The sequence below is a fragment of the Bubalus kerabau genome, chromosome 2 (assembly GCF_029407905.1).
Source record: "Bubalus kerabau isolate K-KA32 ecotype Philippines breed swamp buffalo chromosome 2, PCC_UOA_SB_1v2, whole genome shotgun sequence".
Lineage (NCBI taxonomy): Eukaryota > Metazoa > Chordata > Mammalia > Artiodactyla > Bovidae > Bubalus > Bubalus kerabau.
Genome location: NC_073625.1, coordinates 90,686,251 through 90,712,716, shown reverse-complemented (window position 1 = coordinate 90,712,716; position 26,466 = coordinate 90,686,251). Strand labels below are relative to the sequence as shown.

At 41.1% G+C, this 26,466-nt stretch overlaps 2 protein-coding genes and 1 long non-coding RNA gene across 7 annotated transcripts in view; 1 reads left to right on the top strand and 2 right to left on the bottom strand.

The window, feature by feature from the left end:
* CMSS1 (cms1 ribosomal small subunit homolog) overlaps positions 1-26,466 on the bottom strand; it is a 388,986-nt gene that overhangs the window by 204,589 nt on the left and 157,931 nt on the right. The gene's annotated exons all lie outside the window — the stretch shown is intronic.
* FILIP1L (filamin A interacting protein 1 like) overlaps positions 1-26,466 on the top strand; it is a 306,702-nt gene that overhangs the window by 129,576 nt on the left and 150,660 nt on the right. The window lies entirely within an intron of this gene.
* Positions 9,281-22,579, bottom strand: LOC129643449 (uncharacterized). Its single transcript, XR_008710311.1, has 3 exons — positions 22,512-22,579; positions 13,556-13,591; positions 9,281-9,414 (listed from the first exon to the last, which is right to left on the bottom strand). It is a non-coding gene; the product is annotated as an uncharacterized LOC129643449 (long non-coding RNA).

The following is a 26,466-nucleotide window of genomic DNA, read 5'->3' as shown; positions in this document are numbered from 1 at the left end:
TCATAGTCCATCCATCCTCTCTGACTTCACTTCTGTTGCCTACCGGCTCACATCATATCATGCTTAACCATTGGAAAATGGTTTTAATTTGCTTCTCCTGCCTTGGATCTCTCTACTCTCCTAAGCTGTCCTCCACTTAGGTGCTAGAATGACTTCTAAAATGTGAACCCATTAATGTTATTTTTTGATTTAAATCTCTTCCCTGGCTTCCCATTGTCTCTAAGATGGTCAGCTGCACTGTGTGGCATACTTTCTTTCCATGCTGTGCTGCCTACCTGCTCATCTAGTTAGATGCTCCTCATAATGAAACTGTGTACAATTCATGCCAGGTTGCTTCATCCCTCCATGCCAGTGTGCCTGTTCTTTCTATCCAGAAAACAAGAAATAGTAGCAAATTTCAACATTTAACTAGCTCTCTTGACATTTGTTGATTGGCACTGGTTGGTGTGCGGCTTCCTAGGTGGCACTAGTGGTAAAGAACCTGCATGCCAATGCAGAAAACATAAGAGACATGGGCTTGATCCCTGGGTCAGGAAGATCCCCTGGAGGAGGGTATGGTAATCCACTCCAGTATTCTTGCATGGAGAATTCTATGGACAGAGACTGGTGGGCTACAATCTGTAGGGTTGCAAAGAGTTGGACATGACTGATGTGACTTAGCACGCATGCATGCACTGATTGGTGTGGAGCTTCTGGTAAACATTTAATCTCAACTCTAGAGGTCAGATGACACCACCCTTATGGAAGAAAGTGAAGAAGAACTAAAGAGCCTCTTAATGAAAGGGAAAGAGGAGACTGAAAAAGTTGGCTTAAAGCTCAACATTCAGAAAACTAAGATCATGGCATCTGGTAGCATCACTTCATGATAAATAGATGGGGAAGCAATGGGAACAGTGGCAGACTTTATTTTTTGGCGGGGGGCGGGGGGGGGTGCTCCAAATCACTGCAGATAGTGACTGTAGCCATGAAATTAAAAGACACTTGCTCCTTGGAAGAAAAGCTATGACTAAGCTGGACAGCATATTAAAAAGCAGAGATATTACTTTACCAACAAAGGTCCATCCAGTCAAAGCTATGGTTTTTCCAGTAGTCATGTATGGATGTGAGAGTTGGACTATAAAGAAAGCTGAATGCCGAAGAATTGATGCTTTTGAACTGTGGTGTTGGAGAAGACTCTTGAGAGTCCCTTGGACTGCAAGGAGATCCAATCAGTCCATTCTAAAGAAAATCAGTCCTGAATATTCATTGGAAGGACTGATGCTGAAGCTGAAACTTCAATACTTGGGCCACCTGATGTGAAGAACCAACTCATTGGACAAGACCCTGATGCTGGGAAAGATTGAAAGCAGGAGGAGAAGGGAACGACAGAGGATGAGATGGTTGGATGGCATCACCGACGCAATGGACATGAGTTTGAGTAGGCTCTGGGAGGATGGACAGGGAAGCCTGGTATGCTGAAGTCCATGGGGTCACAAATAGTCAGACATGACTGAGTGACTGAACTGACAAGAGGTCCAATTTCTGGCTTCCCTGGATTCAGATCATTGTCGTCATGGCAAGTTCTGTTAGTCCCTACCCCATATGAAAACTCATTAGGATTACCTTCATTAGTGCTTGTAATCCAAATATTTAATCAGAAATGACTTTTAGGAGAAGCCTACCAGAAATAACAGATGCTGTATACACTGCTTTTGTCTAAAACTAACCCAGGGTTTAGTATTTAGCACGAAAAATTCTGAACTGCTCTACAGTAACAAATCACACTACTATAAAAATACTCATTTCTTTTTCATTCATTTAACAAAGTTTCACAGTCTTTTTAAAATCATTATTTGGAGAAAAAATTTCAGCAAAATTTTCCTATGGAAAATGCTAGTCAACAAAGAGGCATGCTCTACCGCAGAAAGAAATAGCCAAATTATAAATTAAGTTTCTTAAAAATGTGTAGAATATCTTCAATTTAGGCTATATATGCCAAATAATAAGAGTTAATCTTTTGAAAGAAATATGATTTCTCTAAGTATATCTTTATTTTTATTATTACCATCTAACCCTTATGAACTAAAGCTTGTAAATCCAGTCTCCTAAGATATGGAGGTTTCAATAGCTTTCTATGAAAGAGATTGACTACTTTGTGATGTTTCCTATCAAGGATAAACCACCAGTTGACATTCAGAATGAAGATGTCTAGAACTACAGAGAAATACCTGATAGCAGGAGATTCAGTGTGGCTCCCTCTCTTGTCCATTCTATCATGTTTACCAAAAATAAAACTGATAGGCATATTTCAAAGTATGAATGATTTTAAAGTCCTTTCGAGTCCCAGTCATCCACAGTTTAATTTGATTCTCAATGACTTGGCTTTCCTGAAATGCTACTTTACTTAAAGAAAAAAAAAAAAAAAAGCACTTTGCTTAATTTCTTCACCCTAGAAATATTATTTTTCCATTTAAAAAAGCCCAACCTCAAAACTATAACCATTAAAATTAAATACTATCCCTTAGGGACTTTTCTTCTACAGCAAAGACTTTGACTGTCACTTAATAAGCACACACAATGCCTCAACTGTGAGTACCAAGACAAGGAATGCCTACAAGTAAGGGAACAAATCTTAAGCTACTTAATTTTCCAGACCTTGCTGCTCAGTGCCTCTGGCACTCAGTGAGTGTTCAATGAGAATATGTTCAATGAAGAATGAATGAAAATGTCTGCAGTAGCAAGTGGAGGTAGTTGAATGAATAAGACTCTGTTGATACATACAATATCTTAAATTTACTCTGAAAAGAAAATAGACTAAAACAAACCTGCTTTCCATAATTATGCTACAGTCATTTGGCCTTTACTTTCCGACTCCTAAAGCATTTTTAAAAATATTTACTGTATTAAGTCTGATTGCATGCTGAAGGGTAATAGCACAATTATCACTTAATCTACAAGTGGAAAAATGAAAGTATAGCAAAAAAAAAAAAAGTGAGATTGAGAGACACACACACAGAGACCTATATTGTATAGGAAAAGAAATAAAATTTCACAATGAATTCAGAATCCCACTTAAACATTCTAATTACCAGTATGGTTCATGGTTCATGGTTCATGGTTCATGGTTCATGGTTCATGGTTTGAAACCCAAACTCTGGAACCAGTCTGCCTAAATTTGAGTCCTGAGTCTGCTCTTTGTTAACTGTGCATGCATGTGCTAAGTCTCTTCAGTCATGTCTGACTCTTTGTGACCCCTTCCTTATCCATGGGACTCTCCAAGAATACTGGAGTGGGTAGCCATGCTCTCTTCCAGGGGATCTTACTGACCCAGGGACTGTGTTATCTCATATATGCTGCTGCTACTGCTGCTAAGTTGCTTCAGTCGTGTCCAACTCTGTGTGACCCCATAGACGGCAGCCAACCAGGCTCCACCGTCCCTGGGATTCTCCAGGCAAGAACACTGGAGTGGGTTGCCATTTCCTTCTCCAATGCAGGAAAGTGAAAAGTGAAAGGGAAGTCGCTCAGTCATGTCCGACTCTTCGCGACCCCATGGACTGCAGCCCACCAGGCTCCTCCATCCATGGGATTTTCCAGGCAAGAGTACTGGTGTGGGTTGCCATTGCCTTTTCCGTATCTCATATATACCATATATCTATTCCCTCATCTGATTAACAGGAATGATAATAGTACCTACTTCATAGGGTTGATATAAGGATTAAATTAATAATACATATGTAAAATGCTTAGAAAAGTAGGTGATTCATTGTAAGGTCTATTTAAGTGTTTGCTAATATTATTATTCTTTTGACTAAATCAGTGAAAATTAAATTTATTTCGTGGGGCAGGCATATATGGCAGTGGAATTATTGAAAACCAAATATGCAGAACCTCAATAAATAAACAGATAAAAGGAGTTTTGACTTAAAAAATTATCTCATACATTTAAATGTATGATGCAGTCTAAAGTTAACTGTGTTCATAATGAGGATGTTTTGTCATAAAAATTTATAATTTGTAAAATGATAGTTACACACTTCTCAATTTTCATCTTACTTATTTTCATATTTCATTTTTGTTGCACCGTGTCAAGAAAAGCTTGATTTACACAGATAAGTCGTTTTTTTTTAAAGTCTTCAATGAAATTGATTCAAGGGCTTGACAAAGGAATAGAAGGAACTTTTTTTCCAAGTAGAATTATTAGAAATATTTAAAAACTTCTTACACTCCTTGTAATAAATCAAGAAAAGAACAGTATGTGCTAATAACATAGAGTCATGATGCAGCATGCTAGCCATTCACTTGTTCCTGCATAACTAACCAGTGTACAGTGAAGACAGGTGTCACTGATGCTGCCTGGCATTTAACTGACTGCTGAATATGTGTGCTTGCAATAGTAAGCCCTGCCTTTGCAATTTTACATGTGCAGACAGGAACAGGGCTGGATTTGGATATGCAAGGTCATACCCTCCTAATCAATGCCATGGGTACTAGAAGTTCAAAGATAGTGTGAAGTGGTGACAGGAGACTTCTTGAGGTCTGAAAAAAAAAAATAGTTAACACAGCAACACAGTTATTTAAGTTGGTAGTTCTCCAATGTGACTTTGGAATATAAGACATTTTAGTGATTTATTTTATTACAATTTTTAGACAGTTAAAATATTTATAAAATAAAATTTGAATTACATGTTTGTGGAGCTCCTAAAGCACATCTGTAGAATAATTTAAAAATCACTGGACTAGGATTCTAATTCCACCCAGCATATAGAAAGCTGGAGTGTCACATTCACCATAAAAAGAAGAAAAAGTAGAATAAAACATAAAAACATAAGTCCAGAAAGTTCAGAAAACAGGGTAAGCAGTCTGAAATCCAAGAAGGAACCTTTTCCTCCAAGGAAATTTGGAAACTGTAGACTGGCTCACTTGTGGCAGCACACAGAGACAGCACACACTACAAACAGTTAAGAAGAATTCAGCTAAATATTTAAGAAATTGCTAAAGGACAAGTATAGGTTAGACTGAGAGTATAGGGCTTTTGGGAGCTGCAATCACCAGGGCATTCAAACCCACTCTCCACCAGGTGCTCATGAGAAAGATGGGGGAAGGGTGGGAAAGAATAGGAGAGAACAAGAAGAAAACAGTCAAAATCCTCCCCCTCCACCATATAATTAAAGACATAAAACCACAGGTCCAAGAAACTTAGAGAACCCTGAGTAGGATAAATAACAACAACTACAAAATCATATATTCAAATTTCCCAAAATTAAAAATAAAAAGGAAGTTTTGAAGGCAGCCAAAAAAAGGCAAGACAGTATATAGAGAGGAACAAGCATAATAATTGTACCAAACTTCTTGCCACAAATTATGCAAGCCAGAAGACAATCAAGTGACATCTTAAACGTGCTGAAAGAAAATCACTAGGCTAAGACCTTTTCTTGGAGTCTAGCTTAGATCCTGGAGAAGGGAATGGCAACCCATTCCAGTATTCTTGCCTAGAAAATCCCACTGACAGAGGAATCTGGCCAGCTACAGTCCATGGCGTCACAGAGAGTTGGACATGACTGAGTGTCCACACACAGCTTAGATCCAACAAGAGTCCTACTAGTAATCTGGCTGCACTTCTCATGAGGAGTTACTTTTCCCAGGTTCATTGTGTCTATATATTTGCTTTGGGCATGGCTTAATAATTTACCTAAAATATCCAATAAATAGACAACACCACAGTGTTGATGTTGTTTAGTTGCTAAATTGCATCAGACTCTTTGTGACCCCATGGAAGACAGCCCACCAGATTCCTCCAACCATGAGATTTCTCAGACAAGAATACTGGAGTGGGTTACCATTTCCTTCTCCAGGGGATCTTCCCAATCCAGGGATCAAACCCATGTTTCCTGCATTGGCAGGTGGGTTCTCTACTGCTGAGCCATCAGGGAATTCATATTATCACATTACCATTCAATTGTATTCTATATATATGGTTTCTTACAATTGCTGTTTAGTTATAAACACAGATGAGTAGTGTATGTAGGTTACAGTATCTTTGTACTATCCTCAGATAGACTAAAAACAGCACATACTTACAGAGCCTCACCATGTTCTACTTCTAAGTGTTTCATATTTAATAAGAGACACTATAGTATTACTGTTCGCATGCTAGCCCAAAGAAAATATACATTAATATATGTTGTTGATTTTTATAACCTTTCTTTCTACAACTCACTGCATATTTGATTTCTACATCTGAGTAAGAATGTTACTTTTGGAATGACTCTGATACTCAGATTGCTGAAATGTCTCTTTCCCTAGACTATACTATCCAAAATAGAACTTTCTTCCTCTTCCATGTCTCCCAGTATTGCAGTCACTTTCTATCTGATTACTCTATTTTATTATTTTTTTCATAGCACTTATTATTACATGACATATAACATCTTAAATATATTTGCCTGTCTATTGTCAGTCTCCTGTGCTGGCATCAACAGTAGGGGCTAGGGGCTTTGTTTCTCTTGGTCACTCACTGTTGTATCTCCAGCACTTAGAATAGTTCCTGGAACTAGGTGGAATTCATTATGTATTTGTTGAAAAAGCAGGTGCAAACGAATGGGAGAATACATGAAAGAAAAAAGCACAATCCCTTTAGCCTGAGGAATCTGGTAAACTTGGGATGGGAAAGAGCAGAAGTAGGTACAAGGTGAATGCCTGCTATTTGAAAGGGGCTTCACTGGTCCGTCTAGTCAAGGCTATGGTTTTTCCAGTGGTCATGTATGGACGTGAGAGTTGGACTGTGAACAAAGCTGAGTGCTGAAGAATTGATGTTTTTGAACTGTGGTGTTGGAGAAGACTCTCGAGAGTCCCTTGGACTGCAAGGAGATCCAACCAGTCCATTCTAAAGGAGATCAGTCCTGGGTGTTCATTGTAAGGACTGATGCTGAAGCTGAAACTCCAATACTTTGACCACCTGATGCGAAGAGCTGACTCATTGGAAAAGACCCTGATGCTGGGAGGGATTGGGGGCAGGAGGAGAAGGGGACAACAGAGGATGAGATGGCTGGATGGCATCACCGACTCGATGCACCTGAGTTTGAGTGAACTCTGGGAGTTGATGATGGACAGGAAGGCCTGGTGTGGTGCGATTCATGGGGTCGCAAAGAGTCGGACATGACTGAGTGACTGAAATGAACTGAACTCACTGGCTTCAGCTAAGATGTCCAGCACTAGCAGACATTCAATATTATTAGTTATAATTACCAATTGTCCTTATCTCATGAACTCCTCTTAACAAAGTGGTGAGGACCATTTTCTGGTTTTGCAAATTCATAAAGGTCCAACAACACGTTCATGTTTACAGAGTACGGAAGTGGTCGTGCTGAATCTACTCCGATGTGGCAGGCACCAGAGCCCATACCAGAGGTGGGAAAGAGAGCACTAAACTGTTGACTGTCTATTTCCTTGAAGCTTGCTTCATGCATTCATTACTTCATCTTGCTTTCTGAGGGCTAAATTATGATCTTTAGTTTAATAAAACTGAATGAATTTTTTATTATATGTCTTTACTCTAAATTTGGGTTTTTATTCTTGTTTCTAACTTTTTTGAGTTGACAGTGATAACTTTAAAGTCAACAAGATAAAAAAAAAAAAAAAAAGGACTTTACTAAAGTTACCAAAAAAAAATTCAGTTTAATGAAGCCCACTAAAAACTGCAGGTCCACACCATAATAAATCAACCTTGTGCTTGAAAGCACAAACTGTATATACTGGCACCCAATTCACTAAGATAAAAATGACAAGTATTTCAATGATAAATTATCCTCTCCATATTATCCAACGGAAATATTCAAATTGTCCAATACCTACAAGCAACTAGAAGGATTGAGTTCAACTTTCAAATTAAAAGGACATTAAGATGGAGCACAATCTGTCTCTGAAAAATATTCACAGAACCTTCTTGGTCTTAAAGCTTATGTTTTCAGATAGCAATTCAGCCAGCTATTACAACTGCAGACTACAAGAAACTGAGGGATAAAATAAAATAAGAAACTATGCAGGATCTCTTAACAGTTGCCTGTGGTGGTGGTGGTTTAGTCACTAAGTCGTGCCCAACTCCTGCAACCCCATGGACTGTAGCTTGCCAGGCTCCTCTGTCCATGGGATTCTCCAGGCAAGAATACTGGAGTGGGTTACCATTCCCTTCTCCAGGGGATCTTCCCAACCCAGGAATCAAACCCAGGTCTCCTGCATTGCAGTCAGATTCTTTACTGACTAAACTATGAGGGAAACCCTCTGGTAGCTTCCTTTGAGAAGGGAAGCAATTAACAGTTGCTTAACAATTACATATTATCAGTCAAGGAGAGCTAAACTTTGGGCAAACCTGCTCTCTGCCTCCCCCCTAGACTACAAAACTAGGCCTAGGAAAAGAGGTACTGAATTTGTGACAGGATATCTGCATCCCCAATCTCTTGTTTTCCTCATTGTTCCCAAAACTGGGAAAGATGTGTACTGAAAAAGAGGTTTAAGTATAAGTCCATTTATCTCTTATAAAGTGTGTAGTGTGTTCCTTATTCCCTTTACCATGGTGGGATTTTGCTTTTCAATCTATGAGTTACCTACAGGATGCAAGTATGAATTCTATAAGGCATGAGGCGAGATGTTGATGAGTTGCACACAATAAAGCAGATAATAGATGTCTACCAAGACTTGGCAATACAATTTGAATATCTACCCACTGATATCAATAAGGAGTTCTCAAATGAGTATTGAAAATTTATTAACACACCCACTAACTCCTATAGAGATCACAGGAAGAGAGATAGAGAACATTTTTCTTTCTTTCCTTTACACTCTGTGAACATAATGCTCTTAAATTCTCATGAAATTCACTGAGTTCTAATACCGATCTCCAAATCAGCTTTACCATTCAGGTGGACTCATTCTGCCCTTCAACTTTCCTAACAATTGTCATTTCATCCACTATGCCTATAGTTCTGCATCTAATTTTGTGAAAAGATAAAAGAGAAGCCTTTAGTGGTGTCTGCCCCAAATTCTTTGGCCAGTTTCTGGCTCTCAGCTTTGATTGCCAAAGGCGTGAAGATCAAAAGATGTTCTCTGCTGAAGTGTTTACTGCCCTGTAACATATCCTCTCACAACAAAGGAGTTCTTTATTTACATCTAAGATGAAAGAGTAAGTTACAAAGTAAAAGGCCTACATTAGACAGATGCAAGTAACAGAATATGCTTGTCCCATCTTCAAGAAAATTCACATCATTAATATTAATATAAAGTCAACCTAAAAGTCCTCCAGAGCAAAATATACCTCTCAGGGAGGGGGTGCAGCTCTGGCTTTCTGAGGGATTTCCTTGGCTTCACCCATAACTTCAATCTTCCCCAACAGGGTGGTGACATGCATTCATTTCACAAGCACAGCAACATCTCGCGACAGCCCTGGAAACATGAACCACTATTTACACTGGAAAGAATGACTGGGAGCAGCTGTGCCCAGCAGCAGACAGCACTCGAGGCAGAAAATGGGGCTGTGTCGCCAATCTGTTATTACAGTAATAACTAATGGAGAGGAATAAAATGGATTACCAGTGCTAAATCAAACTGGGAGGTTTCTGATGCTGCTGCAGGACATTGGCTTCTCACAGTTTATGATATCACCAGGCTTCCTGATGAATTTACAGTCTGGTAATCCTGCCATGGCATTAGTTTTCCACATGCAAATCCTTGGAATATAAGTCAACTCCACAAATGAACAGGACTAGGGAACTCCATTGGGTCAAGTTTATTTCAACCTCAGGGAAAGCTAAGACTGGTTGTCTTCCTGTTCCTTACCATGTTTATTAAGCCCATGAAATGATTTGTTTGAGTGGTATCTTTTCCCATGCTTTGTATATTCGTTGATTCTTAATATGTCTGTGCAATATTGTTCTGTTCCTCTCAGAACCAGGCCCCTTCCCATTAATAACATTAGCACTGATTCACTCACTTCTCAGCTAGACTGCATTATCTACATTTTACCACGTTACCCATTTGTTGACTATATTTCTTGTTGGTATGCTAGTTATATGCCTAATTCACAGTTTCCATCTAGTCTACAAAACCTCAGCCAGGAACTAGGTCTACATAATTAACTTGTACCAGACCCACCAAAATAGTATGCAGGTGGCTTTTTAGGATGACTTAAATTCAGTGACTCCAATGTGATTATTCACTCATTCATTCATGCTAGTGTTTAAAAAAAAAAACGAAAAAAAAAAACAGAATCTTGCTCATCATCCAAATATGTGAAGGGTTAAATCTCATCCCACTGCTCCCTGAGGGGAATTCAGGTTGGGGTGGGGGTAGGGAGACACAGGTTGAGGTATTCCATGCTACCGATAAAACGCCCTTAGATAGTTAAGATGCATATCTCAGAAGGAATTTCAGTGACCCAAGATTCTTGCATCTTCCCACACACACAGAAAAGTACTAAAATCATTAACTTCAGATATCTGTTTTTCCTGATTAGCAGCAGTAATCTTTTACCAGAGATGTGTGTTTGACTACTTGTTTCCTTCCCTATCTCTTTGGGGGAGTTCCTCAGAGCCATCTGTGAGGCTGTTTCTCAGGCCACAGTGCTCAGAAAGAACCTGAATAAAACTTGAACTCACAACTTTCCTTTTGCACATTTTTCTTTCAGTGGGCACTAGGAAACTGCTCTTCCTCCTTTCATGGGAATGATGTTGCAGGAAGAGGGCTGCTCTCAGCAGCTGGAGGCTTACTGGGTGTCCCAGACCCTACCCTGGACCCTTGCATGATTCCACAGGGTGAGGCCCTGAGGAAGGCACCTGGCCCAAAGCGACAGGCCACTCAGGCCCCTGTCTCCACATTCTGGTACTAACTTAGATCAAGGAATGGCCACAGGGTAGATACTGATGGAGGTAGTGGCAATTTTAGAAGTGAATCTCAGAAATACCAGGGAATACTAACATATTTTCATTTGCATCTCTTATGACACCTGGTTCCTGAATCCCAGACCTCTATTTCTACTTGGATTCTAGAGATATCTTGCACTCAACATACAGAGAAAAAGGATTCCTTCTAAATCGACATCTTTTCTTGCATGGTGATTTTCGTTGCTGATTTAAGGAATCCACACTCTCTTAGGCACCAAAATCTGCCAATTCTTGCTGTTAAACACCTTGGGGAATATACCCCTCCTTTTTAGTTACATAGCTAGGATCATTGCCAAGCCCTATTCCTTCATATACGGGCTTCCCAGGTGGCTCAGTGGTAAAGAATCTGTCTGCAAATGCGAGAGACAGGAGACATGGGTTTGATTCCTGGGTCGGGAAGATATCCTGGAGGAGGAAATGGCAATTGTACTCCAGTATTCTTGCCTGGAAAATCCCATGGACAGAAGAGCCTGGCAGGCTCCAGTCCATGGGGTCACAAAGAGTCGGACACAACTGAGCAGCTGAGCACTCAGGTATTCCTTCACATGGATAACTGCAGCAGCTTCCTAACTCAATTTCCTGCCTCTAGTCTTTTCCTCCTTAAACTGCATTTTTACATTTATCTACAGTTGAACCTTGAACAACAAGGGGGTTTGGGGAACCAACCCTTCCCACAGTCAAAAATCTGCATTTAACTTAACAGCCCTCCATATTTGTAATCACTCTACATCCACATTTCTATGACTGTGGGTTCAACCAACTGCAGATCATGTAGTATTGTAGTACTTACTGCTGGAAAAAAAAAAAAAAAAAAAAAATCCATGAGTAAGTGGATTCAGGGAGTTCAAATGGTGTTGTTCAAGAAGCACCTGTATAATTTGTTCATGGTATTTCGCTGCTTAAAATCTTTCGGATGGTTGGCTACAACATGGAGGATAATGTTTCAGTTCTTCAAACTGGCAAAAAGTCTTTCAAAACCCACCCCTGCTTCTGGCTTAATCTCTATCATTCCCTCTTACAAATTCTACCTCTCCCAATATCCTGACTGATGTCCTATATATAGCATGCCTTATCATTTTCTGAATGAATTCTTTGCTCTTTCTCAAATTCCTATGACCCTGTAAATAAAATGTTTGGAATTCTCCTAGTACACTCCTTGTAGTTTACTAGAAAATTAGGGACATGTTAATTTCAGTTAGGTAAGGAGAGAGAGAGCACTCTACCACTAGGTCTGAGAGTGAAGGAGAATACAATAGAAAGGATGGGGAAGCCCAAAGCATGTTGTATGAGATTCTGTGAAGGACTAGACTGTGTTCATTTGCTTTATGGCAGGGGTCCCAACCCCCGGGCCAAGGATCGATACTGGTCCATGGCCTGTTAGGAACCTGGCTGCATAGCGGTGAGTGAGCAAGCACAGCTTCATCTGTATTGACAGTCGCTCCTCATCATTCGTATTACTGCTTGAGCTCCACCTCCTTTCAGATCAGCAGTGGCATAATAAATATAATGCACTTGAGTCATCCTGAACAACCCCTTGCCCCCAGCTGGGGAAAAATTGTCTTCCATCAAACTGGTCCCTGGTGCCAAAAAGGTTGGGGACTGTTTTGTTGTTGTTGTTTAGTTGCTAAGTCCTGTCCGATTCTTTTGTGACCCCATGGACTGTGGCCCACCGGGCTCCTCTGTCCGTGGGATTTTTCCAGGCAAGAATACTGGGGTGGGTTGCCATTTCCTTTTTCAGGACTGCTGCTTTATGGCATTTATCTCAGTTTATTATACACTCGAGAGGAGTTCAGTCTCATATATCTCACTCCCTGCTCAAGTTTAAAGGGCAGTGGGGGAAGGGTGGGCATTCTCTATTGAGAGAGAGACTGCAAGCTCTAGAGCCAGACTGCCAAGGTCTGTTAGCTGGGCTCAACTTCTGTCAACTTCTCTTCTCTGCTTATCCCCACCACTGCCATTAATACTTATCAGATGCCCTTGGGCAAGTTACTTATTATTCCTGTGGTTCTGCTAAACATGTTTAATTGCTAAATGGTAATCTACTTCAGAAGTTGGCTGTGAGAATGAATGAGCTAATACATACACAGTATGAGGCTGAACAGTATGAAATTACCCTGGTGGCTCAGACAGTCAACAATCTGCCTGCAAGGCAGGAGACCTGGGTTCGATGCCTAAGTTGGAAAGATCCCCTGGAGGAGTGGGCATGGCAACCCAACTCCAGTATTCTTGCCTGGAGAATCCCATAGACAGAGGAGCCTGGAGGGCTACAGTCCATGGGGTCACAAAGAGTTGGACACAACTCAGTGACTAAGCACAGCACAGCACATGAGGTTGAATAGTATGAAAATCACCATTTTTATAGATCAAAATGCCCAAATCTCAGCAAGTGCATATGGTTCAACCAAACCTTTAAAATAATGTCTAATGAACAGTACACACCCCAAAAATGTGATTTCTTCTCATAGATGCTTCTAAAAAAGCTGTTGAGATTTATATCACCCAATGGTCTTTTCTCAATGATGTCCTCTTACTAATCTCCTGGTTCCTTTAAAACAAGACTAGGCTATAATCTTTAACATATCCCTTGTCAGATCACATCCTGGATGACTTCAGTATCCATCTAGAAAATCTATCCAACTCCTTACCTTCTTCAGCTCCAGGCTCACCCACATCAAGGTCACCTGAAATAAATCATCAGGTGGGGCTCACTTGCCATCCCATATCCAGAGATGATGACAATCTCTGATCCTTCTAGTCTTCCTCAGCTTTAACTACCTCCTTTCTTCAGTCCCTGGAGAACCATAGTTTCTTGACCCCTCGCCTGGCCTCACTGCTTTACTCAGCTGGGACAGCCTGGCTCATCATCACCCGAACTACCCACCGAAAGCTTCGACTACATTGGACCTCACTTCACTTGTTTAACAAAATCTCAATACAGGATCAATTCAAAAATATACTTTCTATATTTCATGACCCAGCTTTTAAACACAGTTGGAGAAAATCAGCTTTCAGATTGATGCCACTACAAATTTGCAGCCCTCAATCTCTGCTCAGTCTCTCACTCATCCTTGTTTAGCTTGCTTTTATTTTACTTAGCAACATTTCAAAATTGGCATTATGCTCAAGACTCCAGCTAAAGCCACAACCCTCTCAGCATATGACATCATCTTCTACTTCAAGGAGACAATTACACACATACCCATAAACACACATACACATATGTCAGCATCTGCCTCTTCCTAGATATCTCTGGACCCATCCTTAGACTCTTTCTTCCTGTTCAGAAGATGATGTATCCCTTACTCTGCTTCAAGGCTCTGCTCTCCACACATGGCCCCAATCTCCTTTCATCTCTCTGAGGATCCTGTTCTATCAATCATCTCCCCTTTTCCCTAAATATTCAACCTATTTGCTTTTTTCCTTAAGCCTAGAAGCCTACATAAATCTTTCATCATATTAAATTTTTTCTCCTTCTTGAACCTGGTTGCTCCTCCCAGGAACCATCCCCTTCCTTCTCTTTTACTCCAAGTGATCTGAAAGAGAGGTCTGCGCTCACTATCTCAATTTCCTGACTTTCCATTTATCTTACAACAAACTATAGTCTGACGTCTGCCCTGTTTATTACACTGAAAAACTTTTCTCATGAGCCCACCAAAGAACTTCATATTGCCATCCTGATGGACAAGGATCAAATGTCTGTTTTCTCTGCTTTTTCTTTCCAATCTCCCTCATGGGTTCCTTTTCTTCTTTTTTAAAAAATTTTATTTTATTTATTTTTAATTTTTGGCTGTGCTGGGTCTCCATTGCTGTGCAGGATTTTTCAAGTTGCAGCAAACTGTGGCTATTCTCCAGTTGTGGTGCTTGGCTTCTCACTGCGGTGGCTTCTCTTGTTGCAGAGCACTGGCTCTAGGGCGCTCGGGCTTCAGTAGCTGTGGTATGTGGGCTCAGTAGTTGTGGCTCCTGGGCTCTAGAGCACAGGATCAGTAGTTGTGGCACATTGGATTAGTTGCTCCATGACATGCGGGATCTTCTTGGATCAGGGATCGAACCCATGACCCCTGCATTGGCAGGCAGGTTCTTTACCACTGATCCTCCAGGGAAGTCTGGTTCCTCTTCTTTTGTTTGCGCTTGAATGCATTTGTCAAGGCTTCTCCATTGGTACTTTACTCTGCTCATTCTACATACTCTACTTGTATAATTTCATTAGCTCTTGATTTTAAATATCATTGATAAGGGGTGACTTCCAAATCTGTATTTCTAGTCCAGAGTCTCTTCCAATGCCTGTCACATTTATTTACTTGGAAAGCCCACAGGGACTTAAACCCAACATATTTTTCATTCAGTCTTTAAAAAAATATTTATTGATGACCCACACTTCATACAATATTTAGTAGTAAATAAGACAGCAAGATAGGCCCTTTATCTTAAGCACTGTTTCTCACTCCCACTTCCAATTAACCTTTGAAAAATGAAAGTGTTAGTCGCTCAGTCATGTCTGACTCTTTGCTACCCGATGGACTGTAGTCCACCAGGATCCTCTGTCCATGGGGATTCTCCAGGTAAGAATACTGGAGTGGGTAGCCATTCCCTTCTTCTCCAGAGGATCTTCCCAAACCAGGAATCAAACCCGGTCTCCCACATTGCAGGCAGATTCTTTACCATCTGAGCCACCAGGGAAGCTCTAATTAACCCGTAGGCCATAAGGATACCAGATTTTCTGTAGACTGCCATTTTCTGTTGAAAGAAGGCTAAACACTGGGGGCCTCTGAATCTTTCAGCCTGGAATTTTGGTTTCTCGTTCTTTTCATTTTTTAAGACTTTAAGTCTTGCCCTCCAGAAGCCTTCTCTAAATTCCCAACCTGAGCTAAGTGCCTTTCATCATGGCATTGGCTAGGGTGTGCTAAAACTATGTATTTGCATATGTGTTCCCCACTGGATCTCCAGGGCAGGAATGATGGCTCTCCAAAGAACATGCTTGGTACATAGGAGATAAATGCTTGGGATTACTCAGCTAAACGTAATCCTTCCCCTCTTCAAACACCTGAAATACTGTGATGCGTTTCTAACTCTCCCCAGTATGGCGGCGCGTATCAACTTGTAAATCTCATTCTCCACCCCTTGTTAATACCAGTTAACTTTCTTGAGTACGCTGTGCCTCTTTCATTCTCTACATTGCTCAAAATGATGTATATAATGGACACTCAAGAAACAATGGCTGAATTGAGCTGAAATGAATAGAGAAAACATTCTCATATTATCCTTTTCTATCTCTGGAACCCTTTAGTGGCATTGTGTAGTGCAGGGCTGATTTTCCAGGTGTGTTTCTGCCTCAACCAAGGTCCCAAAGTGCTATCAAATGTGTTTTGATTGTCCTTCAAGATAAGTCCCAAGAGACTACCCTGATAGCATATATGCTGCTGCTGCTAAGTCATGTCCAACTCTGTGCCACCCATAGATGGCAGCCCACTAGGCTCCCCCATTCCTGGGATTCTCCAGGCAAGAACACTGGAGTGGGTTGCCATTTCCTTCTCCAATGCATGAAAGTGAAAAGTGAAAGTGAAGTCGCTCAGTCGTGTCTGACTCTTAGCAACCCCATGGACTGCAGCCCACCAGGCTCCTCCGTACAAGGGATTCTCCACAAGAATACTGGAGTGGGTTGCCATTGCCTTCTCCAGATAGCGTACATAGAATCTCCCATTCATGTATACAGACTCTTGTATTTTCTCAATTCACAAAAAAAAGGAGGAAAGATGGAACTCTTATGGAATAAAAATTCATTTGGCCACTGGATCACTATGTACCATATGTCCTCCTGCAATACATTGAATTCAGACTCTTATGACTTAAGTTCATTTCCAAAAAATGAATACTTGTATTTATTTCTCACAAGAAGCTTCATTCTCAATATACATAAAATGCTTTGAGCTCTCCATGAAAGGAATGACGTAAACACAGGACATTATTACTAACATTCTCCTCTAGATAACCTCATGAGGTAAGTATTAATGTCAGAGGGAATATTATTTTACAGGTGGATAAGTCAGTTGACTTGCTCAGACTCAAAGGTAGTAGTAAGAGCCAAGAACATACTCCAAGAGTCCTATGCTTATATTTATTGCCAGACCTAATCCAAGCTTTTCAATAAGTGTTCCTTCTGGTGTGAAGAGAATCTAAGAACTTTCTCTCTGCTTCTTTTGACTGTTTTTGCCCTATCCCTCTTTCCTTCTTATTAATTTTCCTTCTCAAAAGGGAACCAAAAGAGAATGCAATGGTCACCTAGCAGTCATCCAACCCCCCACCTGTGTAGCATCTGGTATAATACAGAGGGTCTGTCAGGCTTACTTCATCTAACTTCTTATCCAGGGCTCCCAATCAAGACAGCTCAGAGCTTTGCCAGCTTGAGTTAATTCAGTTCTAATAAATTGCTCTGTTGTGCAAGTGCGGCATGCTCCACTGCATTCATCCTTCAGTTACATCTCATGCAGGTGGCCTGCATAAATTAACAGTGATCCCACTTTTCAAACAGCTTTTCAAATCTGACATACTACATTCATTAGGACAATTCTGACTAAATCTCTGAACTATTTTGATGGGCCCTGTACAATAGCAATCATTTATGGAGAAGTAGAAATCTGCTAGACTGAGTTATATCTAGATCCATGCTCTCAACTTTACATAGTCAAAAAAGTCACTGCTGTCTGGAAGGATGCAGGCCTTAGGCTGAGAAGGAAAAAGAATAGAGAGTGGAAAAAGTAAAGAAGATGAGAGGAACAACACTTTTCTTGGTAATAAACAACAACAAAAAAGCTGATAACTTGTTTCCTATATTTAAGGAGAGCTGCAGAAATTAAAGTGTTAAAGTGCTATAGCTGATCAATGGTATGTTTAGCTTCTGGGAGAGAAGGGCACACATATCATTTACTTATAAATTTTTAAGGGCCCATTGTATACTTTACACTGGGGATACAAAGATAAATAGAAATGTGAACCATTACTATTCACCGAGATGGTAGCTTTACTTGCCATTAGGCATTTTTGTACACAATGGAAACAGAGAGGAGGGAATTTGAAGTCATTATGCCTTCACTTGGTCTTTTTTGGAGAAGGAAATGGTGACCCACTCCAGTATTCTTGCCTAGAGAATCCCAGGGACAGAGGAGCCTAGCGGGCTATAGTCCAAGCGGTCGCAAAGAGCCAGACATGACTTAGTGCCTGAGCATAGCATATTGTCTTTTTTAACCCCAATCCAAGTAGGCAGCACCGTCTAAAATGAAGATATATAACCTAGAGACAACAGACTTGGTCTCACTGGGATAAAGACCACATCCCTCCTTCCTACTTGTTGGCACATGATCATAACATCCACTGGTGTGCTGGTAAATGGTTAACAACTGGCTCTCTGGGAAAAAGTTGATTTGCTACATTTGTTGATTTCCATGGTACAAATATTCCCATGATGGCTGATTTCAAGCTATCAACATGACATCACTGAATACAGAGCTGGGAAGAGAAGAGGCATAAATAACCTTGAGAGCACAGTGTAGTAAAATTATTAATAAGTGATGAGTTTCAGCATTTCTTAGCCCTGTTTGCAAGAATTTGCCCATTTATTTGAAGTTAAAATTATTTAATTTTTAATAATGACTGTGCTTAACAAAGCTTGCATAGTTCCTAAAAACTGAATAGTTCTGAGTCAGTAAGGACCAGCTGCAACATACCACTGGACTCACACCCTTGGCATGCCAGGGGCAAGGGCAGTGATCCAGATGCATGTTTACCAAAATGCTGTGCCTCGCTTCACCCCCTGCTGTCCTCTTCCCATCTTACCCCAGACCAAGATAAGAAACAGCTATTCCAGGTTCACTGCCACACTCTCTCCACCCTCTTCTCTGCCTCCAATGACCTTCAATAATGTGCACCACCCTCCACGGAAAAGAGACTTCACATCCGGGTGCTGAATAGCAGACTGCATTTGCTGATCACTAGTAACTTTATAGGTGAAGGTGAAGTCGCTCAGTCATGCCCGACTCTGCGACCCCATGAACTGTAGCCTACCACACTCTTCTATCCATGGGATTTTCCAGGCAAGAACACTGGAGTGGGTTGTCATTTCCTTCTCCAGGGGATCTTTCCGACCCAGGGATCAAACCCTGGTCTCCCACATTGTAGGCAGACACTTTACCGTCTGAGCTACCAGGGAGGTCCCATTGACTTTATAAGCATTTGGCAAATGGGCTCTTATTATTACTGCTCTTCAATGCCCTTCCCTCCCTGTTTATAGTCTGATTCAAGATGCCAGCATATTTAAGTGGCACTTTCAAGGTTTAAAGTGAGTCAGTATTCTTTGTATCAGCAGATTTTCAGTCATGGTGTGATGGAGCATGCAGAAAGGAAGGGCCACTGGTGGGGGAACCTACCAGTTCCAGAAGATTTGCCCAGAGTTTGACCACTTTAACTCCCAACCCCTTTCAAGTTCCTAAGCCCAGCCTCTGCAGTTGGCTTAGGTGCCCTCTCAATCCACTTCTGAGATAAGAAACAATTTCTCTAAGGACTCATTAATCCTATAAACTGTGAAAATTTTATTTAGCTGTCTTAAGAGATATTGTGGAGAGATATCCCTATAAATAGCCATTTATCTGTTAAAATACAAAAGTATCCAGAAAAGTACCTGAGACAAATTCAGAGCTACAAATTTATTATTTATCTCAGTTCTAAAAGGTCTGGAAAATCAGTCACGACCTTCAAAGAACAAGGTCTTACATCCAAAGAACACATATGATGCTGGACGAAGCATGTGTCACGTACCTGACTGAGCAACACAGATAAATGCAACAGCCTGCACTGATAAAAATGAGTTCTAACCTTCCTTCTCTGACTAAAAAAATTACATAGTGCCCCCATAGATGAAGAATACAGGAAAGAAGGTCAGGAACTGTTTAGCCTCAAAAGAAAAATAACTGACCCATGTATTTGTTGTTTCACAATTTAAGCTTATACCCTCAATCTCATGGTGGGGACTAAGCGATATGTTTGGATAGTAGGATTTATATTTTTTCACCACCACAGTGAGAAGACTGCAACTACAGAGTAGCCATCACTCACTGCAAGTAGGGAAAAAGTTGGTGAGCAGCAACACAAAGACCCAGTACAGTCAAAAATAAATTTCTTCAGAAAACATGGGTCCGAGTGATCTAATGTTAATTTAGGGAAGCGGTTTCCAACTGTTGCTGGAAACTCAGCGGATGAGGGAGACTTGTATGAAGATAGGAAGATCTGATCCCTGGATCTGCTTGGCAGTGCCTGGGCCAGTGAGAGTCCTTAGGGGCTCCTCGCTTCAGCTGCCCTTCAAAAGCCTTCATTGTTTACCCTAATGTCCTAAATAAACATCACCCTTTTCTCTGTGAGCCTAATTGGGAAATACCAGGCTGGGAAGCACTAGCTTAGTGAATATTGGCTTCCTATGGGTGCTTGGCACAAACCCAGGTCACTGCAAGAACTTGACTCATTAGCTGTGTCAGCATGTCAGGGTGCGAAGAGCTGAGGCGGGAATAAAACTTGGCTTGTGGCTCAGGCTTCCTCACTGCTGAGCCCTGATGCCTTAGCAGATCACTTTAAATGTCAGGACCTCAACTGCTTCAGCTGTAACATAAGCTGACTGGCGTAGATCCCTGTGATGGTGAGCACCATAAACCTTGTACTGGGCTAGGTGTGGGAGGGGGAAACTTAGAGGAGACACAGACGCTGCCCCTGATCTTAAGGAAGCTGCAATCAGCTAGAGATAAGATCATCAATAAAGATAAACAGCAATGAGTAAATATAAAATCTAGCTAAACTATAATGAGTTTCAAGGCCTGAGAATTATCATGGCTTATGATACCTCAACGGCACTTTCCACTGGGCATATAAATCTATAGAGTAAAATTTGCATCACAGACTAGTCTATGACTTCTCATTTTATTTTGTCATGTAACAGAATAAACAGCATGTTCAAATATTCAAACATGTGCTCCAAGATTACAAAGTCACGTGAACTTAAAAGATCAGCTTCACCTTGGCTGTACCTAGGAGCTCTGACTTGACCTATCTAACATTTTCATTATGACATACTTTAATTAAGTTATTAACAGACTCGTATATGTTCAGATAACACTGACCAAGTCAAGGATGAGTGCCAAGAGTCCTCTTCTGAAAAAAATTTTAAACATTTTAAACACCCTGTTCACGGAACATTTGTCACTATTTCTCCAGTCCTTTCATGCAATTGCTCCTGCCTCACTTCTTTCTGGACCCAGAGATCCCAATCCCTCCACTAGATCCTTACGCACCAGCCCTCACCTACTTTCACTTCTTTTCCTATCCAGCACAGGCTCGATGCATCATCACTTCAACCTCTCTCTTACTTATTGTCATCCCTTCTGTTCCCAAGAAACACTTGTCTGCACATATTCAACATGAAATAAATCAGTTTAACAAAGAAATTATGCATGCTTGAAAACTGCAGCAGCTATACATTCATGGTTACCAGCACAGCCTGGCCTGGGAATTCTGTATCCTTAGAATTAAGGGTATTTCAAACTTTCTCTGGTTTACTGTTACCCTAATTCTCCTATCCTCCCTAGGCAGGCTAAACCCTCTTTGAAAGTGGCCGGAGGCAGGGAGGTCAACTGAGGTTGCGGGCAACCATAACTTCTAGTGAGACACATTCAGGGCCAACCCTGAATCCCATCAGGAGAGTGGTCTCCTCCATAAGTAATGCCTGTGGATTAGGTATGAAATGTGGAGTTATGAATACTTGTTCTATTTATGCTGGTCATGACCACACCAGCAAGTGTGTGTGGTTGTGACCATCAACAGCGGGCAGGAGCCATTTCCACAGATGTTTTGAATTGTGCGGGCTTCCTTTACCTAGAAGTTAAATCTTTCTCCACATGTTCTTAGGGCTTGAAATCAAATCCTAGCTCTGCCACTTAGCTTTTTATCCTCTGGTAAGTTATTTAAACTCTCTGTATCTAGGGATAATACTTAACTTGTAGAGTTAATGTGGGCGTCAAATTTGTTACTATTAACAGGGCCAAGCCCATACTAATATAGAAGTGTTTGCTATGATTTCTCTTGTTGTCCTATGTCTAAGAGTCATCCACATTTTCTCACAGTCATTAGAATGTTAACAACTGTGTTATCTCTTTCCTCTTGTTTCTCCAAATCCAGTTAGAGAAATGGTCTTGCTACTGAAAGATCCATACCTGTCTAATACTGATGACTGATGACATTCTTTCTCTAACAACAAAACATAATACACAAAATATTTCCAAACCTGTATGACCTCATACAGAACCTGTTATGTTCCCATAGTTGTTGGGTAACCAAGAGAACAATAAATAGTCTTCCTAATGAGGACAATCTCTCCTGTAATGTCTTATTCCATCCCCCCACCCTTCCATCTGTTAGCTCTGCTTTCTGCTTCCAGCACTTCTGCATTTTCATCTCCACTCACCACCTCCCCATTTACTGCCTTACCTGAACGGAACTATTCTCACTTCCCTGAACCCCCGTTCAGCATTTCCGGCAAGCTGGTTCTTTTACCTGAACCCCTTTCCTCACCTCATTCACACTGCTTCCTTGGGACATGCCTTGTACTCTTCTGGACTTCAATTACACAATGTCTCACCAGAGAACTTTCCTTGACAAGTTCAATCTCCAATCAGATCAGATCAGTCGCTCAGTTGTGTCCGACTCTTTGCGACCCCATAAATCGCAGCACGCCAGGCCTCCCTATCCCTCACCAACTCCCATAGCCCTTATCACTCTATAATTAATTAGACCAGAAGTTCCCTAAGGGCAGAGATCACAGCGTACTTTATTCGCACAGCTTCCCTAGTTTCTGCATCTAACATATACATAGTTTGTACTCTACAAATGGACAAATCAACTATAATGTAATACTTTCACACACGTATGGATGTGTGACACCTAAAAAGGGAAAGGGGCAAGATCACTGTCATTGTCTTCAAACACTTACAAATATCATGGAAGGAGAAGAACACTTCTTTTATGTAGCTTCAGAGAGAGACATCCAGAGTAACACTGTAGACTCTGGGGAGTCACATGTCAAAACAACACAACAAACAACTTTCTAAAACGTCAAGCATAAGACACTCTGGTCAGTATTCAGCTGCATATAGTTGGACAGGTTTATGTAGAAGCTGGCGAAATGAACTGGGTGATGCCTAGTCTCCTTGCAATTTAAGACTCTGACTCACAAAATTCTGCTTTGGGCACCTGGGCATGCATGCATAGGATAAGAGTCATGCTGAATATATAAAAGAGATCAAAGGTTATATATTAATGTTACCACAAGACTGCCACACCATGGAGTACTGGGCAAAGGAATAGTCAGAGAAGTTTAAATAAAACAAAGTAATCCAACCCAAAGCCAGCATTCCAACCCAGGGGACAAGCCTGGAGAGGGGCAAAGCCAGGTCCCCTGGGGCATTCTCCACACCACCTCCCTCATCCTGGAGGAGGCAATTTAATTTTACAACTTTCGAGAAACTTCCCATTAGAAGTGGTTTTAACTTTAGATTTATTGCATTTTCCAAGGTTACGTCATTTGGGCTGTGCATAATCCAGAGTGACTCCAGGGGCTACACTGTAAACTGTTACAATAAATATTAACGAAGAGTAGGCCTGATAAAACCTGTAATCTGCACACACGCACCCACACAAAAAGGGACTTTTCACCTTATATGGTTACTTTAAAAAATGGACGCTTTTTCCGTTCCACTTTGTTGGTCTGCCAAACACGCAGAGTACATCTACTTTAAAAACACCAATTAAAAATATTAACAACACAAAAATACATAAACCGTGGTTCAGAGCCAAGGGCACATAAATTGACATGGATTCAGATGGTAAGTAAACATAAAATGAGTAACAGAAACTACTACATCATTCAAAAGGAAGCAGGAACAATAGCCCTACATGTACGAGCCATCCTTCCCGCCCCCCACCCCCACCCTCAGTACTCCAACTCTCCCACTCCAGAGAGCAAGGTAATGATTAAGAGGCAGGCAAAATGATTGAATGAGGGAGGGAACGAGGAAAGACCTGTAGAAGGTGGGGAGAAAAGCAGACGCAACCTCATTTCACACTGTAACCTTGGACAGCCCCATGGGCTTTTTTATTCCTTACTAGAAACACTGCATCTCAAGTGCTCAAACCCTCAAACACTAGGGCGGTGTAACTGAGAAGCAGCCGTGGAGAGAAAGCTGGGTTGGGAGTTATAGTCTTTGGACTGGCACCACTATTATCATCTAGTTCCTGTCACTTAACTTTTCTAAGCCTTATTGTTGTTGTTCAGTTGCTCAGTCATGTCCAACTCTTTGCGAGCCCATAGTCTGTAGCATGCCAGGCTTCCCTGTTCTTTGCTATTCCTCATCTTCAAAATAGGGATCCTAAAACCCACCTCATTACAACCTTGATAGGAATAACTAAAACCAGATATGCAAAAGTGAAGAATCTAGCTAGAAAAATACAAATCCCTCAATGATTCCATTTGTCTGTTCAAACAGAAAAGAACTATTTCCTTCTCTGGTACCTGACAGGTTGAGCTATCACTATTTTTCCAAAACTGAACTCAGCCCAGGACAGAGTGAAGCTCATCAGTATAATACGAGAGGCATGATGCTATACACACCACAGACAATTAATGTGTGATGATAGGAGAGAGCCAGAAGATGAAAGGTGAAGGAAAGAACTAGGCACAATCCCAACATTTCTTTCTGCAAGAGGAACAGACATGAGCCCTCAAGGCCTTTTTCCTGCACTTCCTAGGGGTGGTCTGAGTCTTACTACTACCACAGTGAATGAGCTTGAGGTCTCGGCCAGAGAACCATGTTCAATGTTCATAATCTTACTGTTGCTGCTGCTGCTAAGTCGCTTCAGTCGTGTCCGACTCTGTGCGACCCCACAGATGGTAGCCCACCAGGCTCTGCTTTCCCTGGGATTCTCCAGGCAAGAACACTGGAGTGGGTTGCCATTTCCTTCTCCAATGCATGAAAGTGAAAAGTGAAAGTGAAGTCGCTCAGTCGTGTCTGACTCTTCGCGACCCCATGGATTGCAGCCTACTAGGCTCCTCTGTCCATGGGATTTTCCAGGCAAGAGTACTGGAGTGGGTTGCCACTGCCTTCTCTCAATCTTACTGTTAGGTAGTTCTAAAAGAAGTCACATTAGTACAATTCTTTCCTTTAACTGTTCTCTACAATTGTTAATCTGGAAGCTCACTGGAGACTCACTACTATTCTATCTCTGGAGTCTGTTAGAAATAAATGTTTCTATTAAATCTAATTTTGTTTCTTCCATCTCTAAAGCTTCTTTATGGGCTGTAGCATTTTGATCTATGGATTACTAAATTCAATTTATCAGTCTGGAAAAGAAATTTTACATGTGGAAAACTAAGGCTTGGGAAAGTCCAGAGAATTAATACAGCCCCTATAATGAATTAGGACTGCCTGAACATTCATACAATATATTTTTAAAAATCATGATCATACCCTAATATGCTTTCTAGTTGGATTAGATTTAGAATATATTCCTTTTAAAAGGCACTATTTCTCTCTTTTTAAAAATGAACTATAGTTGATTTACAATGCTGTATGAGTTTCAGGTGTACAGTAAAGGGATATACACACATATCTATATTCTTTTTCAGATTTTTTTCATTGTAGGCTATTACAAGATAATAAGTATAGTGCTCTGTGAATAATATATTCCAGTAATTTATCTGACAGAAAAAAAAGATGAAATGTTTATTAAGGCATGACAATTTGCTATACTGTTACCCTTAAGATCTCAGTAATGCCGAGGTCATTATCCCCATCTCACAGATTAAAAAAACACTATATCTGATGACTCCCCACCACCTTAAGCAAAAAGGAAACAACTCCTTAAGATGATAGGTGAGTCTCAAAGAATGGCTCTCCCTGCCGTTCATTCTGGCGTCTTCCCCTGTTCCCTCCGGGCCTCCTCTGTATCGTGAGCCCCTCCATAACCTGCTCTTCCGTTTCGGAATGAGCTCTACTGGTTCCCACCTCTAGGCTTTACTCTGCCCCAGCAATCTCCTTCCCCTGCACAGACACTGAGATTCCAATGAAGCTTCACTTCAGGATTCTCTGAAATGCTATCTCAGTCTCCCATGCTCCATGACAACTTCCCCTAGGGACCCCTCCAACACTTCTGTGGCACCTGCAACGTGGCACAGTTCTTCTTGGTACAAAAACCTCTCCATTCTGTTAACTTCTGTGAAAGGAAGGGTGGAGTCCTATGGAAGCACTTTTCTGCGGGGCCTCAGTGACACATGCTTTGTCAAGTTTGCTGTGATGAGCGCTAGTTCTATATAGTCATGACTCTGCCCAAGGAGGGCAACACACTCTGGGTGAAAACAGTTACACACAGTGAAAACACACTCAGGGCAGCTGATTGTTTTCCTCTTTTGTTATTATTCCCCAAATTCAAATCAAACCTTCTTCATTCTGCTTCGAACAAAGAAACACCAGAC